The following is a 24,765-nucleotide window of genomic DNA, read 5'->3' as shown; positions in this document are numbered from 1 at the left end:
TGCAAATAGTGATACCTTTATTTCTTCTTTGTCAATTTTTTTCCTCTTAATCTCTTTTTGTTGTCTTATTATTCTAGCTAGCATGTTGCCTGGTATATTGAATAGATGTGGGGAGAGTGGGCATTCTTGCCTTGTCCCTGATTTCAGTGGGATTGCTTCAATATCTCTCCATTTTATTTGATATTGGATGTTAGTTTGCAATAAATTGCTTTTGCTATGCTTAGGTATAGGCTTTGAATTCCTGATCTCTCCAATATTTTTTTTTTTTTTTTGGATTTGGTTTTTTTGAGACAGGGTTTCTCTGTGTAGCCCTGGCTGTCCTGGAACTCACTCTGTAGACCAGGCTGGCCTTGAACTCAGAAATCCGCCTGCCTCTGCCTCCCAAGTGCTGGGATTACAGGCGTGCGCCACCACCGCCCGGCTTAAAGTTTTTTTGTTTGTTTGGTTGGTTTTTGGATTTGTTTTTTTCGAGACAGGGTTTCTCTGTATAGCCCTGGCTGTCCTGGAACTCACTCTGTAGACCAGGCTGGCCTCGAACTCAGAGATCCACCTGCCTCTGCCTCCCAGAGTGCTGGGATTACAGGAGTGCGCCACCACCGCCCGGCTTCTCTCCAATATTTTTAAATTAGATATTTTCTTTATTTCCTATGGGGCTGCAAACTCCTTCAGCTTCTTGGGTCCTTTCTCTAACTCCCCTGTTGGGGACCCTGTGCTAAATCCAGTGGATATTCAAGAGCATCCCCCTCTGTATTTGTCAGGCACTGAAAGAGACTCTCAGGAGACATCTATATCAGGCTCCTATCAGCAAGTACTTGTTGGCATTCACAATAGTGTCTGAGTTTGGTGACTGTATATGGGATGGATCCGCAGGAGGGGAAGCCTCTGGATGGCCGTTTCTTCAGTCTCTCTATATCATGCCATGTCATGCCACCTTTCAGGAACTGTGCCCTCCCCCCATCAGCCTTTGAACAGGATTTTTGAACCTGAGGTCTAACCATTATTTCTTAGCCTTTGAAGACCTGGCCCACTGTTCTCCAAGAACCTGCAGCTTCCTGTGAATTACCTGCTAGCTAACACCTAATGATAGCCTGGAGCTGAGCACTGGGATAAGGTGAAGTCCTGTGATCTCCCAGACCTACAGTTTACCCAATTGAGCAGGCTACCCTCTGGGCAGTATGGAACAGCAGAGCGAGCACCCTGGAGAACTTTGGGAAGGAGTATCTCACCCTAAAGCCTTAAATTGTGAGACATGATATAAAGTTTGAGCCTTGAGCAGGAATCTTGCCTTTGTTCCATGTTTCTCTTGTCACCTGTTTCCTAGCCCCAGCTTTCCTTCCAGGGAACCTGAACCATTTGTATGTAGCCAAGGGCAGATACAATAGTGTCTGAGTTTGGTGACTGTGTATGAGATGGATCCGCAGGAGGGGCAGCCTCTGGATGGCCTTTTCTTCAGTCTCTGCTCCACACTTTTTCTCTGTAATTTCTAACATGGATACTTTTTTCTACCTTCTAAGAATGACCAAAGTATTATTGACCAGCAAGAAGTATCCTTCCATGTCTCTTTTGATGACATGAGGTTGAAAGTCAATTTTATCTGATATTAGAATGGTAACTCCGGCTTGTTTCCTAAGACCATTTGCTTGTAGAATTGTCTTCCAGCCTTTTACTCTAAGGCAGTTTTTGTCTTTGTCACTGAGGTGTATTTCCTGTATGCAGCAAAATGTAGGGTCCTGTTTATGTATCCAGTCTATTAGTCTATGTCTTTTTTATTGGGGAATTGACTCCATTGATGTTAAGAGATATTAAGGAGTAGTGGTTATTGCTTCCTATCATTTTTGGTGTCAATTTTATACTTATGTGGTTATCTTCTTTTGGGTTTGATGAAAGAAGTTTAATATCCTGCTTTTTACAGGTTATAGTTGCCCTCCTTGTAATGGTGTTTTCCCACTATTATCCTTTGTAGGGCTGGGTTTGTAGAAACATATTGTGTAAATTTGGTTTTGTCATGGAATATCTTGGTTTCTCCATCTATAGTGATTGAGAGTTTCACTGGGTGTAGTAGTCTTGGCTGGCATTTGTGTTCTCTTATAATCTGCATGAGCTCCATCCAGGATCTTCTAGGTTTCATGGTCTCTGGTGAGAAGTCTGGTACAATTCTGATAGGTCGTCCTTTATATGTTACTTGCCCCTTTTCTCTTAGTGGCCTAAGTATTCTTTCTGTGTTTAGTACATTTGGGTTTTGATTATTATGTGATAGAAGGTATTTCTCTTCTGGTCCAGTCTATTTGGAGTTCTGTAGACTTCTTGCATATTCATGGGTATCTCTCTCTTTAGGTTAGGGAGGTTTTCTTCCATAATTTTGTTGAAGATATTTTCTGGCCCATTAAGTTGTAAATCTTCACTCTCATCAATGCCTATAATCCTTAGGTTTGGCTTTCTCATTGTGTCCTGGACTTCCTGGATGTTTTGGGTTATAAGCTTTTTACATTTTGCATTTTCTTTGACTGTTGAGTTCTTGGTTTCTATGGTATCTTCAGTATCTGAGATTTTCTATCTCTTGTATTCTGTTGTTGATATTTGCATCTATGGTCCCTGATTTCTTCCCAAGGTTTTCTACTTCCAAATTTGTCTCGCTTTGTGATTTCTTAGTTGTGTCTACTTCTGTTTTTAGATCCTATATGTTTTTGATCAGTTCCTTCACTTGTTTGTTTGTGTTTTCCTGTACTTCTTGGAGAGATTTTTGTGTTTCCTCTTTCATGACTTCTGCCTGTTAATCAAAGTTCTCCTGTATTTCTTTAAGTGAGTTTTGCATTTCCTCCTTATTGGTTACTAGCTTCTGACCTATATTCTCCTGAATTTCTTTAAGTGATTTTTGTGTCTCCCTTGTAAGGGCTTCTAGCTTTTTATCATTTTTCTCCTGAATTTTTTTAAAGAGATTTATTTATGTACTTCATGTGTTCCTCTAACAGCATCCTGACCAGTAATTTTAAATCCACCTCTTGTTTTTCTGGTGTGTTGGGGTATCCAGGAATTGCTGTTGTTGGAGAATTGGGTTCAGATGCTGCCATATGCCTTGGTTTCTGTTATTAACGTTCCTACGTTTGCCTTTATCCATGTAATTCTCACTGGTATTAGATGGTCTTGTCACTGGCTGGTGCTTCAACCTCCTGTGGACCTTTAAGGCTATTTCCATGACTGGGTTTCCTCTGGCACAGATTGCAGATATGCTGCTTTCCTCTTTTGTGCCTTTGGAGCCCTGCTGAGTCTTGCCACATGCAATGTGGGTTGGGATGTCTCAATGAACCAGGTGTTCCCAGCCTGCTCTGTCATGGAGCGAATATGGCAGTGGAGAGAGTCACTCCCTCTGCTGCTCTCCATGTAAGATACAGGCCCCACGACCAGCAGGCTCATAGATGAACCGCCTGCGTGCTCAGGTCCTGGGTGCAGGCAGACCCCTGGCTCTTTGCACTCCCAGAGATCTTAAGCTCAGGATAATGCAGTACCTAGTTATGTTTTTCTGCCCTGGCAGGCAGCGAAAATGGCTGCGGGGAGTCACTCCCTCTGCTGCTCCACGTAGCACACTGGTATGTGATTTATATCTTGAGTATTCTGAGCTTCTGGGCTAATATGCACTTATCATCCATTTGCCTAAGAATTTCATGAATTCATTGTTTTAAATAATTGAGTAGTACTACATTGTGAAAATGTACTACATTTTCCATATCCATTCCTCTCTTGAGGGACATCTGGGTTCTTTATAGCTTCTGGCTATTATAAATAAGTCTGCTATGAACATAGTGGAGCATGTGTCCTCATTACATGTTGGGGCATCTTCTGGGTATATGCCCAGGAGTGGTAGAGCTAAGTCCTCAGGTAGTACTATGTCAAATTTTCTGAACTACTGCCAAACTGATTTTCAGAGTGGTTATACCAGTTTGCAATCCCACCAGCAATGGATGAGTGTTTATCTTTCCCCACATCCTTGTCAGCATCTGCTCTTACCCGAGTTTTTGATCGTAGCCATTCTGTCTGGTGAGAGGTGGATTCTCAAGGTTGCTTTGCTTTGCATTTCCCTGATTGTTAAGAATGTTTAATATTTCTTTAGGTGCTTCTCAGTCATTCTATATTCTTGATTTGAGAATTATTTGTTTAGCTCATGAAATTCTTAGGCAAATGGGTAGAACTGGAAAATATCATCTAAAGTAAGGTAACCCAATCACAAAAGAACACAAATCCTATGCACTCACTGATAAGTGGATGTTAGCCAAGAAGCTTAGAATACTGACGATACAATTCACATATCAAATGATGCCCAAGAAGAGGGAAGAACAAAGTATTAGTATTCTGTCTAAGCTACACCCCACAATTACCTAGCAACAGCCAGATATGCCCCTCCCATAGTTGCCTGGCAGCAGCCAGGTAGACCTGGCCCACTATAAAAGGGGCTGTTTGCCCCTCCTCCCTCCCTCTCTCTCTCTCTCTCTCTCTCTCTCTCTCTCTCTCTCTCTCTCTCTCTCTCTCTCTCTCATTGCTCTTGCCTCTTGGCACTCTCACCTCTCTGCCCCTCTTGGCCTATCCTCCCCTCCCTGTCTCTCTATGTGGTTATGGCTGGCCTCCACTCTTCTCTACTCTCTCTCTCTCTCTCTCTCTCTCTCTCTCTCTCTCTCTCTCTCTGCCTTCCTCTGCCCCCACTATACCATTAGCTCTCATCCTCTGCCCTGAATAAACTCTATTCTATACCATGTCTGTGTGCCTGTGGTCCCTGGGGGGGGGGGGAAGGTACCTGGGTATGAGCCCATCTTGGCAGCCCCTTCTCCCCCACACCGCCATGGCATATTCCCCAAACCCCTCTCTCTCTCTTTTGATGACCCCTTCATATGGTGCCAAAACCCAGAAACAAATGTCATCACAAAGTATGGATACTCTGATCCTTCTTAGAAGGGGGAGCAAAATACCCACTGAAGGAGATACAGAGACAAAGTGTGTGGGGCAGAGACTGAGCAAAAGACCATCCAGAGACTACCCCACCTAGTGGTCCATCTCATATAAAATTACAAAATCCAGACATAATTATTGGTGCCCACAAGTGTTTGCTGCCTAGAGCCGGATACAGCTGTTACCCTGGAAGCCTTGCTAGTGCATGACAAATACAGAGGGGGGCACTCTCAGCTAGCCATTGAACTGAGCACAGGGTCTCCAATGGGGGAGCTAGAGAAAGGATCCAAGGAGCTAAAGGAGTTTGCAGCACCCTAGGAGGAACAAAGATATGAGCCACCCAGTATTCCCAGAGCTCCCAGGGAGAAAACCATGAACCAGATAGTGACATGGTATTACTGATGGCTCCTGATGCATAGGCAGCAGAGGATGGCCTTGTTGGACATCAATGGGAGGAGAGGCCTCTGGTCTTGGGAAGGCTCAATGCAGCAGTATAGGGGAATATTTGGACAGGGAAGTGGGAGGGGGTTGATTGGGGAATGGGGCAGGGGAAATGGATTATGGGACTTTCATGGGGGGGCAAGAAAGGGGAAATCATTTGATATGTAAAGAAAGAATATTATCTAACAAAAACATTATTTTCACTTATTGTTCTTGCATTTTTAAGAAGATGCCAATGATTTTATTTAATTCTTAAATGTAAGAGTGGAATTCTCCACTGGTTTAAATGCAGATAAACACATGTAAATAATGACATGAAGATGGCATGAGCTATAATAAATCAATCTTAAACTTCTGAAATTGCTGGAAATTGTTCTTGAGTTATAAATTTCTCATGGAGGTAAGGGTGGGATTTCAATATTTATTTTTAAACATGAATATGTGAAAAGTATTAGTTCATGAAGCTTTTATTGTAGTGTCTCTAGATTAGCATAATATTTCAAAATTGTGTACATTAAATGTCTGAAATTTAGCTGTAGGTTTGTAGTGATTCACTGAAAAATGTAGTGCTCTAATATCCTAAGCAGTTAAAAATGTTTTTGAATTCCATTTGGGAATCATTATGGATATGTGTTACACATGTTAAATTATGATCTTCACTATGCTTAGTATTTTCACATTAGGGAAGCATTCCCAAGAGTTCAAGGATTGTAGCAGAATTGAGCTTAGATTAAAGAAATTTGTACAGTCTACTCTACCTGGAGGCAGAATTAAGTTCTTTGTTTTAATTAAAGCAACAATTAATGAACAATAGATTTTTCTATGCAACATAATTTGACTAGTTGGATTAATTAAGTAGGAAATTATGTTTCACTTAGAAACTGGCTTTGCTGAAACAATTAAACACTCTAATGATTTCTAAAAGCTTTACCTTCTGTTTTGTTTAAAACTGTTACCTGTTATTAATTTCTTCTTCTAGTCTATAATGACCAGAGAATGTACATCTTTGACAGAAAGTATCTTGCATTTGCTATATGTCTCTAGGTCTAACTTGGACTTCTGATTGCAACATTTGAATATATTTCAATTCATTCACTTATGTTTTCAGCAGTACTTCTTAAACCAGCCAATATCCAATGTGCTCTGGATTTAATGAGGTGGAAAAAAGTCTCTTTTCATTTTAGTATATATATGTCATTGAAATTGATAACTAAAAGAAGGGGTTATTGAAATTTGTGGTGTTGCTTCAGTAACAAATTTTGAGGTGTAAATCTGTGGGCAATGCTGTACTTAGGGAGATATACTATACATTGAACATGTGTTGGAGCTGGAAACACAGCTCTCAGCTTAAACTCACTTCTTGCTTTTACAAGGGATCTGGGTTCATTTCCCAGCATCTTCATGGGGGTTCACAATGATATATAACTCCAATCCCAAGAGATTTGATACTTTTTGTGTGACTATAAAAGGCAACAAGTGTATATTGTATATATGCAGGCAACAGATACACATAAATAAATAAGCCTAAAATGATTTTGAAAGATTAATATCCATGAAAGACAGAAGGGCATAAGATTGGGCAAAAGAAAGTGAGCTGATATGAAATTAGAAGAATGACTTTGAAACAAGTTTCAGGGTCTTTATATATTTGTATTTGCCTGTCATTGATTAGGATAAACTTCATGAAATGACATCTACACTCAAGAGAAATGCTTGGCTACCAATATTTGGAAGCAGACAGAGAAATATGTATTCAACCCTGAGGGACATTTGAAAGGTTCTGCTTCACAATTTAATGGCATCAATCCAGAAGTAGACAGTTTATTCCTAGAGAGGGCAAATGCAAGAAGTTGTAAAAATAAAATAAAAACACAAAGGAGAGATTACAAATTTGTCCTATTTACAGTGTCCTTTGCCTTAAAGAAGCTTTGTAATTGTATGAGGTACCATTTGGACTTGACCTTAGTATAAGGAGATAAGAATGGATTGATTTGAATTCTTCTGCAGGCTGACAACAAGTTGGGTGAGCACTGTATGTTGAAATAACTCTTTTTCCCCCCTAGATGGTTTTAGCTGCTTTGTCAAAATCAAGTGATCATAGGTGTGTGGTTCATTTGTGCGTCTAAAATTCTATTCCATTGATATGCCTGCCTGTCACTGTACTAATACCATGCAATTGTTTGTTGTTTTTTTGTTTGTTTTTGTTACTAGGCATATTTTTTATTAAGTTTATTAAATTTTTTAATTCAATATATTTTTATTTACATTTCAAATCATTTCCCCTTTTCTAGACCCCCACTCCCTGAAAGTCTGATAAGCACCCTTCCCTCCCCGTTTGCCCACTCAACCCTTCCCACTTCCCTGTTCTAGTTCTGCCCTATACTGCTTCACTGAGTCTTTCCAGAACAAGGGGCCACTCCTCCATTCTTCTTGTACCTCATTTGATGTGTGGATTATGTTTTGGCTATTCCAGTTTTCTAAGTTAACACCCTCTTATTAGTGAGTGCATACTATGATTCATCTTTTGAGCCTGGGTTACCTCACTTAGTATGATGTTCTCCAGCTCCATCCATTTGCCTAAGAATTTCATGAATTCATTGTTTCTAATGGCTGAATAGTACTCCATTGTGTATATATACCACATTTTTTGCATCCACTTTTCTGTTGAGGGATACCAGGGCTCTTTCCAGCTTCTGGCAATTATAAATAGGGCTGCTATGAACATAGTGGAACATGTACCTTATTACATGCTGGGGAATCTTATGGGTATATGCCCAGGAGTGGTATAGTAGGATCTTCTGGAAATGAGGTGCCCAGTTTTCTGAGGAACTGCCAGACTGATTTCCAGAATGGTTGTACCAATTTGTATCCCCACCAGCAGTGGAGGAGGGTTACTCTTTCTCCACATCCTCGCCAGCATCTGTTTTCTCCTGAATTTTTAATCTTAGCCATTCTGACTGGTATAAGGTGAAATCTCAGGGTTGTTTTGATTTGCATTTCCCTAATGACTAATGAAGTTGAGCATTTTTTAAGATGCTTCTCTGCCATCCGAAGTTCTTCAGATGAAAATTCTTTGCTTAACTCTGTACTCAATTTTTTAATAGGGTTATTTGATTTTCTGGAGTCAAACTTCATAAATTCTTTATATATATTGGATATTAGCCCTCTATCTGATGTAAGGTTGGTGAAGATCTTTTCCCAATTTGTTGGCTTCTGATTTGCAATTTTTGATGGTGTCCTTTGCCTTACAGAATTTTTGTAATTTTATGAGGTCCCATTTGTCAATTCTTGATCTTAGAGCATAAGCTATTGGTGTTCTGTTAAGGAAATTTCCCCCCATACCGATGTCCTCAAGGGTCTTTCCCAGTTTCTTTTCTATTAGCTTCAGAGTGTCTGGCTTTATATGGAGGTCCTTGATCCATTTGGAGTTGAGCTTAGTACGAGGAGACAAGGATGGATCAATTCGCATTCTTCTGCATGGTGACCTCCAGTTGAACCAGCACCATTTGTTGAAAAGGCTATCTTTTTCCCATTGGATGTTTTCAGCCCCTTTGTCGAGGATCAAGTGGCCATAGGTGTGTGGGTTCATTTCTGGATCTTCAATCCTGTTCCATTGATCTGCCTGCCTGTCACTGTACCAATACCATGCAGTTTTTAACACTATTGCTCGGTAATATTGCTTGAGGTCAGGGATACTGATTCCCCCCAGAATTTCTTTTGTTGTTGAGAATAGTTTTAACTATCCTGGGTTTTTTTTTTTGTTGTTGTTGTTGTTGTTGTTGTTATTCCAGATGAATTTGAGGATGGCTCTTTCTAACTCTGTGAAGAATTGATTTGGGATTTTTGATGGGTATTGCTTTGAATCTTTATATTGCTTTTGGCAAAATGGCCATATTAACTATATTAATCCTGCCGATCCACGAGCATGGGAGGTTTTTCCATTTTTTGAGGTCTCTTTCCATTTCCTTTTCAGAGTCTTGAAGTTCTTGTCTTACAGATCTTTCACATGTTTGGTAAGAGTCACCCCAAGATACTTTATACTGTTTATATAAAGATATTTCACTTTATATTGTGAAGGGGGTCATTTCCCTAATTTCTTTCTCAGCCTGCTTATCCTTTGAGTATAGGAAGGCCACTGATTTGCTTGAGTTGATTTTATAACCTGCCACTTTGCTGAAGTTGTTTATCAGCTGTAGGAGTTCTCTAGTGGAGTTTTTTCGATCACTTAGGTAGACTATCATATCATCTACAAATAATGATATTTTGACTTCTTCCTTTCCAATTTGTATCCCTTTGACCTCCTTATGTTGTCTAATTGCCCGAGCTAGTACCTCAAGTACAATATTGAAAAGATAAGGAGAAAGTGGGCAGCCCTGTCTAGTCCCTGATTTTAGTGGGATTGCTTCAAGTTTCTCTCCATTTAGTTTAATGTTGGCTACCAGTTTGCTGTATATTGATTTTACTATGTTTAGGTATGGGCCTTGAATTCCTGTACTTTCCAAGACTTTAAGCATGAAAGGATGCTGAATTTTGTCAAATGCTTTTTCAGCATCCAATTAAATGACCATGTGTTTTTTTTTTCTTTGAGTTTGTTTATGTAGTGGATTGCATTGATGGATTTCCGTATATTCAACCAACCCTGCATCCCTGGGATAAAGCCTACTTGATCATGATGGATGATCGTTTTGATGTGTTCTTTGATTCGGTTGGCAAGAATTTTATTGAGTATTTTTGCATCGATGTTCATAAGGGAAATTGGTCTGAAGTTCTCTTTGTTGGATCTTTGTGTTGTTTTGGTATCAGCGTAATTGTAGCTTTGTAGAAGGAATTGGGTAGTGTTCCTTCTGTTTCTATTTTGGGGAATAGTTTGAAGAGTATTGGTGCTAGGTCTTCTTTGAAGGTCTGATAGAATTCTGCACTGAAACCATCTGATCCAGTGCTTATTTTGGTTGGAAGAAATTCTATGACACCTTCTATTTCTTTAGGGGTTATGGGATTGTTTAGATGATCTATTTGGTCCTGATTTAATTTTGGTATTTGGTATCTTTCAAGGAAATTGTCCATTTCCTCCAGATGCTCCAGTTATTTTGAGTATAGGCTTTTGTAATAGGATCTGATGATTTCTTTGATTTCCTCAGTTTCTGTTGTAATATCTTCCTTTTCATATCTAATTTTGTTAATTTGGATACTTTCTCTGTGCCCTTTGGTCAGTCTGGCTAAGGGTCTATCTATCTTGTTGATTTTCTCAAAGAACCAGCTCCTGGTTTTGTTGATACTTTGTACGGTTTTCTTTGTTTCCACTAGATTGATTTCAGCCCTGAGTTTGATGATTTCCTGTCTTCTACTCCTCCTGGGTGAAATAGTTTCTTTTTGTTCCAGGGCTTTCAGGTGGGTCTTTAATCTGCTAGTGTATGTTCTCTCCATTTTCTTTTTGGAGGCACTCAGGGCTATCAGTTTTCCTCTTAGCTTTCATTGTGCTTTCATTGTGTCCCAAAGATTTGGGTATGTTGTGCCTTCATTTTTATTAAATTATCAAAAGCCTCTGATTTCTTTCTTTATTTCTTCCTTGGCCAAGGTGTCATTGAGTAGAGTATTGTTCAGCCTCCATGTGTATGTGGGCTATCTGTTGTTTTTGTTGCTATTGAAAACTATTCTTATACCATGGGGATCTGATAGGAGGCATGGGATTAGTTCGATCTTCTTGTATTTGTTGAGGTCTGTCTTGTGACCAATTATATGCTCAATTTTGGAGAAGGTACCATGAGGTGCTGAGAAAAAGGTATATTCTTTTGTTTAGGGTGAAATGTTCTATAAATATCAGTCAAATCCAATTGGTCCAAAGCTTCAATTAGTTTTACTATGCCCCTGTTTAGTTTCTTTTTTCTTGATTGGTCCATTGAGGAGAGTGGAGTGTTGAAGTCCCCCACAATTATTGTGTTAGGTGAAATGTGTCCTTTGAGCTTTAGTAAAGTTTCTTTTATGAATAAGGGTGCCCTTGCATTTGGCACATAAATTTTCAGAATTGAATGTTCTTCTTGGTGGATTTTTCCTTTGACTAGCAAGAAGTGTCCCTCAGTGTCTCTTTTGATGACTTTAGGTTGAAAGTCATTTTTATCTGATATTAGAATGCCTACTCCGGCTCGTTTCCCAAGACCATTGGCTTGTAAAATTGTCTTCCAGCCTTTTACTCTAAGGTAGTTTTTGTCTTTGACATTTAGGTGTGTTTCCTGTATGCAGCAAAATGTAGGGTTCTCTTTCCTTATCCAGTCTGTTAGTCTATGTCTCTTTATTGGTGAATTGAGTCCATTGATGTTAAGAGATATTAAGGAATAGTGATTATTACTTCCTGTCATTTTGATGTTATTTTTATATTTGAGTGGTTATCTTCTTTTGAGTTTGATGAAGGAAGGTTACTATCTTGCTTTTTCCGGGGTGTCATTTCCCTCCTTGTTTTGGAGTGTTCCTCCTATTATTCTTTGCAGAGCTGGGTTTGTGGAAAGATATTGTGTAAATTTGGTTTTGTCATGGTGTTTCTTGGTTTCTCCATCTATTGTGATTGAGAGTTTTGCTGGGCATAATAATCTTGGCTGACATTTGTGTAGTCTTAGAGTCTGCATGAGATCTGCCCAAAATCTTTTAGCTTTCATGGTCTCTGGTGAGAAGTCTGGTGTGATTCTGATAGGTCTTCCTTTCTATGTTACTTGCCCTTTTTCTCTTACTGCCTTTAATATTCTTTCTTTGTTTAGTGCATTTGGGGTTTTAATTATTATGTGGCAAGAGGTATTTCTGCTCACATCCAGTCTGTTTGGAGTTCTGTAGGCTTCTTGTATATTCATAGGCATCTCTCTCTTTAAGTTGGGAAAGTTTTCTTTCATACTTTTGTTGAAGATATTTGCTGGCCCTTTCAGTTGTAAATCTTCACTCTCATCTATGACTATAATCCTTAGGTTTGGTCTTCTCATTGTATCCTGGATTTCCTGGATGTTCTGGGATACAAGCTCTTGGCATTTTGCATTTTCTTTGACTGTGGATTCAATGGTATCTATGGTATCTTCGGCATCTGAGATTCTTTCTTCCATCTCTTGTATTCTGTTGTTTATATTTGCGTCTATGGCCCCTGATTTCTTCTCAAGGTTTTCTATCTCCAATGTTGTCTCCCTTTGTGATTTCTTAGTTGTTTCTACTTCTGTTTTTAGATCCAGGATGGTTTTGCTCAGTTCCATCATTTGTTTGTTTGTGTTTTCCTGTAATTCTTTAAGAGATTTTTGAGTTTCCTCTTTCATGACTTCTGCCTCTTGACTCAAGTTCTCCTGCATTTCTTTAAGTTTTTTTTTTTTTTTTTTTCCGTTTCTTCTTTATTGGCTTCTATCTCTTGAGCCTTATTCTCCTGCATTTCTTTAAGTGATTGTTTCCATTATATGGGTTTCTAGCTTGTTCATGTTCCCCTGTATTTCTTTAAGAGATTCATTTATATTCTTTTGTGTTCTTCCAGCAGCAGCATCACCAGTGATTTTAAATCCAAATCTTGTTTCTCTGGTGTGTTGGCATAACCAGGACTTGCTTGTGTTGGAGAGTTTGGTTCAGATGCTGCCATATTGCCTAGATTTCTGCTAGTATCATTCCTGCATTTGCCCTTTGCCATCTTGTTCTCTGGAGTTAGTTGGTCTTGTCTCTGGCAGTTGTTTGGGCCTCCTGAGGGGCTCTTGGGTTATTTCTGCAACAATATATGGCTGGGTTTCCCCTGTAGCAGATTGCTGATGTGCTGTCCTCCTCTTGGGTGCCCTTGCAGCCCTAGTGTGCTTTGCCCCAGATTGTGTCTGTGAACCAGATGGTGCCCATTTGCACCTTCAGGGAGTGCTAATAGGTGTATGCTGCTGGGACCTTTTCTATGTGTTTGTCACTCTGCTGGGCAGCCGATCCCTGAAAATGTCGGGAGAGTCTGCTGGGCTAGCAACCTCCTGGGTGGGTTGACACACAGATGGCCCACTGAGCAGCCCAGTTCTTGGTGTCAGTCCAGGGCCTGTTGGGGCCTAGACCCCCACTATTTTAGCTTCGGGCTATGCCTGTTAGCTGGCTTTGCCTGCTAGCACTCTGGTGCCCTGTAGGCAAAATGGTGGCGTGCGTGCTGGCCTGGACAAAAAAACTCCTGGCTGGGTTGGCACCACAATAGCTCCCCCAAACAGCCCAGGGCCTGGGTGCAGGCCAATGCCCGTCAAGCTTAGACCCCTGCGATGTTGGCCTCGGGTTATGTTTGCATACCTCAGTCTGTCTGATCTCTCTGGAGTCCGAGAACCAATATGGAGGCGAGTCTCTCATGACTGGCAGGAGGCAGAGTTCTCACCATGCAATTGTTATCACTACTGTTCTGCAGTACAGCTTGAGGTCAGGAATTCTGATTCACAAGAAATTCTTTTATTATTGAGAGCAATTTACATTATCCTGGGTTTTTTGAATTTTCCAAATGAATTTGCAAATTGTTCTTTCTAACTCTATGAAGAAGTAATTGAGTGGGAATTTTGATGGGCATTGCATTGAATCTGGAGATTTCTTTTGGAAAGATGGCCTTTTATCCTGTATTAATCATGCCAATCCATGATCATGGGAGATTCTTCCAACTTCTGAGATCTTCTTTGATGTCTTTCTTCAGAGACTTATCATACAGATCTTTCACTTGCTTGGTTAGAATCACAAGGGACATTATATTATTTGTGACTATTATGATGAGTGCCATTTCTCCAATTTCAACAGTATCATCCACCAGTTTCCTGAGAGCTCCCAGGGAATAAATCGCCAGCCAAAGAGTACACATGGAGTGAAGTATGGCTCCAGCTGACTATATTGCAGAGGATGTCCTTGTCAGGTATCAATGGGAGGAGAGGCCTTTAGTTCTATGAAGGCTCAGTTCTCCAGTGTAGGAGAATGCCAGGGTGATGAGTTGGCAAGGTGGTGGGAGTGGGCCGGTGGGAATGCAAGCACTCTTATAGAAGCAAGGGTAAGGCAGAAGGGATAGGTGGTTTCTGGAGGAGAAACTAAGATAGGGGATAACAATTGCAATGTAAATACTTGAAATATCCAATAACAAAAGAAAAAAAGGAGAGACTAACTGATAAAGTGAATAAATAAAAACAGGATATTTGGTCTAAAAATAAGTTAGAAAAAAATTGATAATCAAAGACAGTTTTCAATCTAAAATTCGAAAGACAAAATATGTAACACTATGATAAGATCAAATCAATAGATAATAGGTATGAGGAAGAAGAAATTCATGAATATTTTTAATGAAGTCATAGATTTCCTCAAATCTAAAGAGAGATTCATGTCAAGGTACAGCAGGCATATCTAGTATCATCATCACTATGTCTTCTTTCATCAAGTCCAAAAGAAGATAGTCACTCAAATATAAAAATAACATCAAAAATAGCAGGAAGTAATAATCACTACTCCTTAATATCTCTCAACATCAATGGACTCAATTCCCCAATAAAAAGAGATAGACTAACAGACTGGATACATAAACAGGACCCTACAGTTTGCTGCTTACAGGAAACATACCTCAGGGACAAAGGCAAACGCTACCTCAGAATAAAAGGCTGGAAAACAATTTTACAAGCCAATGGTCAGGAAACAAGCCAGAGTAGCCATTTTAATATCAGATAAAACTGACTTTCAACCTAAAGTCATCAAAAGAGACATGGAAGGACACTTCTTACTGGTCAGAGGAAAAATCCATCAAGAAGAATTCTCCATTCTGAACACCTATGCTCCAAATGCAAGGGCACCATCATTAGTAAAAGAAACTTTACTAAAGCTCAAAGTACACATTACACCTAACACAATAATTGTGGGTGACTTCAACACTTCACTCTCCTAAGTGGACAGATCAAGAAAACAGGAACTAAACAGGGACACAGTGAAACTAATTAAAGCATTGGACCAATTGGATTTAACATATGTGTGTGTGTTTGTGTATATATATATATATATATATATATATATAATTTCATCCTAAAGCAAAAGAATATACCTTTTTCCTTTTTCTCAGCAACTCATGGTACCTTCTCCAAAGTCGACCATATAATTGGTCACAAGACAGACCCCAACAAATATAAGAAGATCAAAATAATCCCATGCCTCCTATCAGATCACTCTGGATTAAGAGTGGCCTTCAATAGCAACAAAAACAGCAGAAATCCCACATGCACATGGATCCTTGGCCAAAGAAGAAATTTTCTTTAATCAAAGACTTTTTAGAATTTAATGAAAATGAAGGCATAACATACCCAATTTTATGGGACACAATGAAAGCAGGGCTAAGAGGAAATCTCACAGCCCTGAGTGCCTCCAAAAAGAAATAGGAGAGAGCATACACTAGGAGCTTAATGGCACCCCTGAAATCCCTAGAACAAAAAGAAGCTAATTCATCCAGGAGGAGTAGAAGATAGGAAATCATCAAACTCAGGGCTGAAATCAGTCAAGTGGAAACAAAGAGAACCATACAAAGAATCAACAAAACTACAAGTTGGTTCTTTGAGAAAATCAACAAGATAGACAAACCTTTAGCCAGACTAACCAAAGGGCACACAGAATTAGAAATGAAAAGAGAGATATAACAACAGAAATTGAGGAAATTAAAAAAAATCATCAGATCCTACTACAAAAGTCTATATGCAACACAACTGGAAAATCTGGAGGAAATGGACAATTTCCTAGACAGATACCAAATACCAAAATTAAATCAGGAACAAACATATCAACTAAACAGTCCCATGAACCCTAAAGAAATAAAAGAGGTCACAGAATGTCTTCCAAGTAAAAAAAGCACAGGGCCAGATGGGTTTAGTACATAATTCTATCAGACCTTCAAAGAAGACCTAACACCAATATTCTTCAAATTCTTCCACAAAATAGAAATTGAAGAAACACTTCCCACCTCTGTCTAAGAAGCCACAATAATGCTGATACCAAAACCACACAAAGATCCAACAAGGAAGGAGAACTACAGGCCAATATCCCTTAAGAATATCAATGCAAAAATTCTCAATAAAATTCTTGCCAATCGAATCCAAAAACACATCAAAAGGATTATTCACCATGATCAAGTAGACTTCATCCCAGGGATGCAGGGTTGGTTTAATATACAGAAATCCATCAATGTGATCCACTACATAAACAAACTCAAAAAAAAAAAAACAAAAACACATGGTTATTTAATTAGATGCTGAAAAATCATTTGACAAAATTCAGCATCCTTTCATGCTAAAAGTCTTGAAAAGAACAGAAATTCAAGGCCCATACCTAAACATAGTAAAAGTAATATTCAGCAAACCAGTTGCCAACCTCAAACTCAGTGGAGAGAAACTTGAAGCAATCTCACTAAAATCAGGGACTAGACAAGGCTACCCCCTCTCTCCATATCTTTTTAACATAGTTCTTGAAGTTCTAGCTAGAGCAACTAGACAACATAAGGAGGTCAAAGGGATAAAAATTGGAAAGAAAGAAGCCAAATATCACTATTTGCAGATGATATGATAGTATATTTAAGTGAGCCAAAAAAACTATACCAGAGAACTCCTAGAGCTGATAAACAACTTCACCAAAATGGCTGGTTATAAAATCAACTCAAGCAAATCAGTAGCCTTCCTATATGCAAAGGATAAGCAGTCTAAGCAAGAAATTAGGGAAATGACACCCTTCACAACAGCCATAAACAATATAAAGTATCTTGGTGTGACTCTAACCAAACAAGTGAAAGATCTGTATGAGAAGAACTTCAGGTATCTGAAGAAGAAAAGTGAAGAAGACCTAAGAAAATGGAAAAATCTTCCATGCTCTGGGATAGGCAGGATTAATATAGTAAAAATGGCCATCTTGCCTAACTCAATCTACAGATTCAATGCAATCCCTATCAAAATCCCAACTCAGTTCTTTATAGAATTAGAAAGAGCAATTCTCAAATTCATCTGGAGTAACAAAAAACCATAATAACTAAAACTATTCTCAACAGTCAAAGAACTTCCATGGGAATCAGCATCCCGGACCTCGAGAAGTACTACAGAGCAATAGTGTTTAAAACTGCGTGGTACTGGTACAGTGACAGGCAGGCAGATGAATGGAATAGAATTGAAGACCCAGAAATGATCTCACACACCTATGGTCACTTGGTCTTTGACAAAGGAGCTGAAACCATCCAGTGGAAAAAAGATAGCCTTTTCAACAAATGGTGCTGGCTTAACTGGAGGTCAGCTTGCAGAAGAATACAAATTGATCCATTTTTATCTCCTTGTACTAAGCTCAACTCCAAGTGGAACAAGGACCTCCACATAAAACCAGACACACTAAAACTAATAGAAAATAAACTGGGGAAAACCCTTGAGGTCATGGGCACAGGGGAAAAGTTCCTGAATAAAACACCAATAGCTTATGCTCTAAGATCAAGAATTGGCAAATGGAACCTCATAAAATTACAAAGTTTTTGTAAGTCAATGGACACAGTCAAGCGGTCAAAATGACAACTAACAAATCAGGAAAAGATCTTCACCAACCCTACATCTGTTAGAAGGCTAATATCCAATATATACAAAGAACTCAAGAAGTTAGACTCCAGAAAACTAAACAACCCTATTAAAAAATGGGGTACAGAACTAAACAAAGAATTTTCACCTGAAGAACTTCAAATGGCTGAGAAGCTAAAAAATGTTCAACATCATTAGTCCTTAGGGAAATGCAAATCAAAACAACCCTGAGATTTCACTTTAAACCTGTCAGAATGGGTAGGATATAAAACTCAGGAGACAGTAGGTGTTGGTGAGGATGTGGAGAAAGAGGAACACTCCTCCACTGCTGATGCGAATGCAAGTTGGTACAACCACTCTGGAAATCAGTCTGGCTGTTCCTCAGAAAACTGGGTATAACAATTCTGGAGGACCATGCTATAGCACTCCTGGGCATATACCCAGAGGATTTCCCAGCATGCAATAAGGACACATGCTCCACTATGTTCATAGCAGCCCTATTTATAATAGCCAGAAGCTGGAAAGAACCCAGATGTCCCTCAATGGAGGAATGGGTACAGAAAATGTGGTATATTTACATAATGGAATACTACTCAGCAATTAAAAAACAATGAATTCATGAAATTCTTAGGCAAATGGTTGGATCTGGATAATATCATCCTAAGTGAAGTAACCCAATCACAAAAGAACACACTTGGAATACAGTCACTGATAAGTGGATATTAGCTCAGAAACTCTGAATATCCAAGACACAATTCACATATCAAATGTCTCTCAAGAAAGAGGAAAGAGAGGTCCCTGGTCCTGAAAATGCTTGTTCCAGCCTTGTAGGGGAATACCATGAGAGATGTAGGAGGGGGTTGATAGGAGAATGGGTGGAGGGAAGAGGGCTTAGGGAACTTATAGGGAGTGGGTAATTGGGAAAGGGAAGATCATTTTGAATGTAAACAAAGACTATTGAAAATAAAAAATTTATTAAAAAATATTTATAATAGGTCTTCCTTAAATTTTTGATTAAATTTAGCAGTGACTCTATATGTTCCTAGTATTTCTTGTGTCAGAGACATGGGAAAGGGGAGGCTCCCAAGAATCAAAGGGGGTGTCCTGAGCTGAGACTCACAGCAATGGGGATATAGAAACTGATCACACCACTTCTGTAGCCAGGCAGGAACCCAAGTGGAGCTATAGAGATACCCACCCACACAACTTTTGAACCCAAATTTATTCTTCAATTCTATTTATGCCTACAAGAAATCTATTGACAGGGAATAGAGCACAGGCTAAGGGAATGGCCAAGCAGTAATTGGCCTAACCAGTGATCCATCCCATTAACAAGCACCAATCACTGATACTATTAATGATACTCCGTCATATTTACAGACAGCAGCCTAATATGTCTGGTCTCTGAGAGGCTTCACCTAGTATCCTTCTAAGATGGATGGAACTTGGGGATCCTTTTGGAAGAATAGGACAAAGAACTGCGTGCCTACAGAGGGGATAGGAACTTTACAGGAAGGCTAACAGATATAAATAACCGAGACCTTTGGGCTCTCAGAGATGGAACCAACACCCAAAGAACATAACCTAAGCCCCTCTCTCTCTCTCTCTCTCTCTCTCTCTGTATATATATATATATATATACATACATATACGTAACAGATGTGCATCTTCAACTTCAGGTGTGTGCCAGAAAATGGGAGCAGGGTCTATTCCTGACACCATTGCCTGCCCATGGTCTCTAAGCCTAATCTTGTAACTCAGCTCTCTTGTGTGACCTTAGTGCGAAATGAAGCACCCAGCCTTGCAGAGACTTGATGTGCCAGAGTAGGGGGTACAATGGGGTGCCTCTACTCTCATAGAGAAGGGGGAGGGACTGAAAAAGGGGTGCCCAAGAGGAGGAAATCTATTTGCCTGTAAAAAGAATAAAAAAAGAAAAATGTTTAAGATTAGAAAATTAGCTGAGGTATGTTTATTGGGAAATTAATTGGCCCACTTTTAAATGTTTCCCTTTATTTTTATGAGTTTAATGTTGGTCCTCATGTATGTCAGTATTATACTGTTTTTGTTGTCCATAGAGGCCAAAAGAAGGCACTAGATTCTCTGAAACTGTAGCTACAGATGGTTAGGATTTGCCATGGAGGAGCTATGAAGTAAACATGGATCCTCTAGAAAATTAGCTAGTGTTTTTAATCACTGAAAATAATATCTGTTAAACCCCAATTGTTTAATTTTTCTATTTCAATTTTATTAAAAAATAATATTTAATACACAGAAAAGTATTCATTATACAAAATTAATATTATTATTGAACATGTGAAGAATGATCACAGTTTTAAAACACATAGGCATATATTTCAAATATTTAGTCAAATTCTAATAGTAATCCTCAATATGAAAATATGAATATTACTAGTTTTTCATTGTAATTGTTTGAGGCCAGCAACTATATAAAAATATACTTATATTACTTATATTGCTTTAAAATCATAACAAATGTTACCCATGTTAAATGTTTAACATTTACTTATTTATGTTCATAGATCATGGAAAGCATTTGGAGGTTAGAGGAATGCTTACAGGCGTTGAATGTCTACTTCCATCACAGGAGTTATGGAATTCAAACATGTACCATGAAGCTCAAAAGCAAATATCCTTTACCACTGAGCAAACTCTCCAGACCAAGAGTTATTTTTACAAACTAGAAATATATTCACATTGAATTTTTCTCAGTCTTACTCTTTATTTGATGCAACGAGAGGGTAAAATTCTTCTGTGTGTAAGTGATATGTCTCTCTTTTCTCAACTTTCTAAGAAGTCCAATAATGTATATAATATACATTTTTAGCCTAATACATTTTAATATTTTTAATGATATTTTTTGAAAATAATATTTTCAATATCCAAATTCTAAACTTTAAAACTTTTTGCCAACATTCAAAATTCTGCCAGTTTCCAAGTAGAAAACAATCTCCAAACTAGATTCTTTATGACCACGGTAACTTTATATTAGAAAATTGTATTATTTTTAAAAATAAACAACAAGTAAATAAACTCCTAGTTTTCTATTAGCTTATATAAGAATACTAAGGACTGCCAGGCATTGGTGGAGCACACCTGCAATCCCAGCACTTGGGAGGCAGGGGAAGGTGGAATTCTGAGTTTGAGGCCAGCCTGGTCTACAGAGTGAGTCCCAGGGCAGCCGGGGCTACAAAGAGAAACCCTGTCTTGAAAAAACCAAAAAAAAAAAAAAATGAATACTAAGGACTATGAAGTCTCTGCATATTAGAGTTCTGAAGATGCAGGATTTTCTTCTTGCATTGAAAGTGTTGGAGGGCATCATTTGATGAGAAGACTTGCTAATTCATTTTCTGATCACACCAAAGGCTATAATTCTAAATATCATTAACATAAATATCAGGATTAAGTTAATGTGAAGGTACCGGAACCTATGAGAGACACTTTGCAACCATGAAATTGGACTTCCATGCATGTATGGTTTACAAATTTTGTACTAAGCATCCTGTAAAAATTAAAATACGAGTAATAAAATAAAATATAATATAAAGAGAACCACTTATAAAAAAGTAGTGAAAGACAAGAATAGACATGATAAAAGATGACAAATACTAAACATAACAAAATCATCATTATTTCTAAGAGTGTTCAGCCTAATACATTAATATTTAATTGGCATAACTATTGCAGAAAACTAGGTACATTCAACATATCTTCTCATCTATTAAGGCAGTGATAGCTCTTAAGATAATTTTTCTCTGTACTTTGACTTATATCCATAAATCACTATGTCATTTATTACTGTTGTGATTTAAGTCTTGTTGATATAATCATTTTGAATCTGTTTATTATTTATATCTTCTATCATGTGTACATATTGAAATGTTAATTAATATATTGAATCACAGTGAGAAATCCTCCTGTCCTATAATGAAGCCTTGAACAGAATGCACTCACTAGACTATTGTAAGTTTCACAGAGGGATAGTATAAGCAAGAGAGCTATCCTAGTATTTGAAATAAAGCCTTTTCAGTGATATTTAAGTGTAAAGCTACAGACTAATTTTACGAAAGAAAAAATAAAGTTGAAAATAAGCAAGGCAGTGTAGGTCTCTCTGAAACAATAAAATTATTGCCTGTACCTATCATATAATCTGGTGAATAGAATTATATGAATACTGTCCATGATCAGGGTACTTATGGCCATTAGAAATGTCTCTCTGTCTTTGTCTCTCTTTGTGTGGTTTTGTGTGTTTGTGTGTGTAATATAGTATTTAGGCAATAAAGTTATATGTTTTATACATTAGGTTTGTGAGAATTATTTAGTCCTCTGCTTTTTGAATATACAGTTGAAGCATGTGGCTCTCACATATATTGATGCTAATTTTCTTCTTTAGTTAGACATAATGAGGGAAATTTATTAATTCTGGCTGTATTTTCTAGAAGTATTTTGTTAAGTAGCTGTGTTCCAGAAAAACTTCGAAGCTCAAAGCATAGTATCAATAACAAATGTATCTTGATTTAGAAGATGTGTATTCTCTGTATTTATGTTTGTAATCTAAACAAAAACTAGGAGACTATGGCTGGGTAGGTCATCAGTCTTAGGGAACAACTTATTACTCTACTAAATTCATATAACTATAAAGTGACTTCTGGTGACTTATTGTTATTAATGCATCTATTAACCCTAATCAGAGAAACTTTTCTTGCAGTAAATGGTGACTAATAAAGAAACTCACAACTTTTCAGTAAGCAGAAAATAAGAGACTCCAAGTGTTCCGTTCCAAGTAGGACAGCTGTATCACACCCCTTAAACTAAGGCTGAGAGATCATCACTGAGGAGCCAAATGTAGTAGATAGCTACTCCAAACTGCATTTTTCCAGACAGGATATGACTGATGAACATATGATTTCACAGTCATTGTGAAAGTATGCACAAACAAGGCAAGACAAAAATCCCAGGAGATATTGTAGAACATCTTACAAAGCCTCACACCTAACTAGATAACTATTGGCAGTTGATGGCTGTTGAAAAGGAGCAAGTCAGTTTTCTTCAGGGACACAGATACTTAGAGGTTCCAGGAAATGGCTTGACTTGGATATGCTAGCAATGTAAATTACTAAGTGGGCCTAATGGGTTTTAGAAAGGAACACATAGGAAGTTGGTATAGAAAAGTTGTGGTGTAATATAAAAGGAGTTGAACCGACTGGATTGAAAAGTAGATATTACCAAAACTTGTTGTATTCATGTTTAAATCTGCCAAACAATGAAAAAGTAAAAATAAGTAAATCATAGGTAGTTGAAGGTATCTGAAGTCAAATTAATATAATGTTCAGAAAGATGTATTATAATGCAGAATAAGGGACACATCTTTGCCAAGTTTAAACAGAATATATATTATATATATATATATATATATATATATATATATATATATATATATATATATATATACACACACACACACACATATACATATACACATATGTATATACATATATACATACACACACACATATATATATACATATAGTGTGTGTGTGTGTGTGTGTGTGTGTGAGAGAGAGAGAGAGAGAGAGAGAGAGAGAGAAAATAATTCAACAATGGTCTTAAGTCAGCTTTTATACAACTTAATTTCTAATATTTCTCTTTAGGAAAACAACATTTACACACGAAAAATTCTGAGTCAGAGTTTTTGACTGGGATGGTAGGCCCATCCCTCCACTTTCTCCTGTCTTTCTTCTATTGGAGGTAGATTCTACAAGTTCCCTCTACCTACTTTTGGGCATTTCCCCCAAGGTCCCTCCCTTTGAGTCTTGAGATTCTCTCACCTTCCAGGTAACTGGTAGATTCTTGAGGGCCCCTCCAACTCCTGCCTGCCAAGGGTGTATAATTTCATTTATTTTGCTAGCCCTTGGGGCTTCACTCCTGGTCCACAAAACCTGATCATGTGTCCCTTCTCCTCTCCCATCCAGGCCTCTTCCTCCCTCTGCCCTCTGGTTTCTTCTCCCTCCCTAGTGGTAATGTGTTGGGTTCCATAGCTGCCTGCAGCTATTCTGAAGTGGGTTTCTGGAACAGAAGCTGAGGGATGAATAGGGAAAGGGCGAAAAGAAAAATGGCCGGACAATGTTGTACTGATAGAGGCCACAAACTTTACTGGCACCAGACCTTTTAACAGTTTGGGCAAACCCTTCCCCCCAGACTCCTGGCTGAGTGGAAGTTGTCTAGCTTCTCTTGGAGGTCCTCGTCTTGACTGCTCTGGCAGCTGGGTGGGTCACCTGCTTAATTCAGGAATTCCTAGACCTGGAGGAACAATGAACTTAACCTTCACTGAGCTTCTCCACCCTAGGATAAAAATTCCTGCTTTGACCTACTTCCCTATTATGTCCTAAAGGCAGATTCCTGCTAGAAGCCAGGGATTGTCCTTGACCAAAGTCAAACTCAAACCATATGCATGACTGCCCCAATATGGCTCTGTACAATCATGAAACATCCTCACTTTAGGCCTATGGCTTGTTAATCTTTGTGAAATCTAATGGAGAAGAGAGTAGAGGAAAGAGGTCCAGTGACTGACCCAAACTGGGACCCATCTCAAGGGAAGGCTCTAAGGCCTGACAGACAATGTTACTGATGCTAGGATGTACTTACAGACTGGGGCCTAGAATGGCTGCTCTCTGACATATGTATTCCATGGGAAGGGAATAAGCAATGGGACAAATGTATTCCATGGGAAGGGAAAATAGAATAGACTTTACTACTGGCCTGGAGTGGTGACAGGTAGGAATGGAAATAGGAGGGATCAGACACTGGGCGAGGGGGGCATGGATGAGATGGAGGGAGAGTATTGGGAGAACCAATAGGA

The sequence above is a fragment of the Apodemus sylvaticus genome, chromosome X, assembly GCF_947179515.1.
Source record: "Apodemus sylvaticus chromosome X, mApoSyl1.1, whole genome shotgun sequence".
NCBI classification, from domain to species: Eukaryota; Metazoa; Chordata; class Mammalia; order Rodentia; family Muridae; genus Apodemus; species Apodemus sylvaticus.
The sequence above is the reverse complement of the archived record's forward strand: the minus strand, read 5'-3'. Positions refer to the sequence as shown.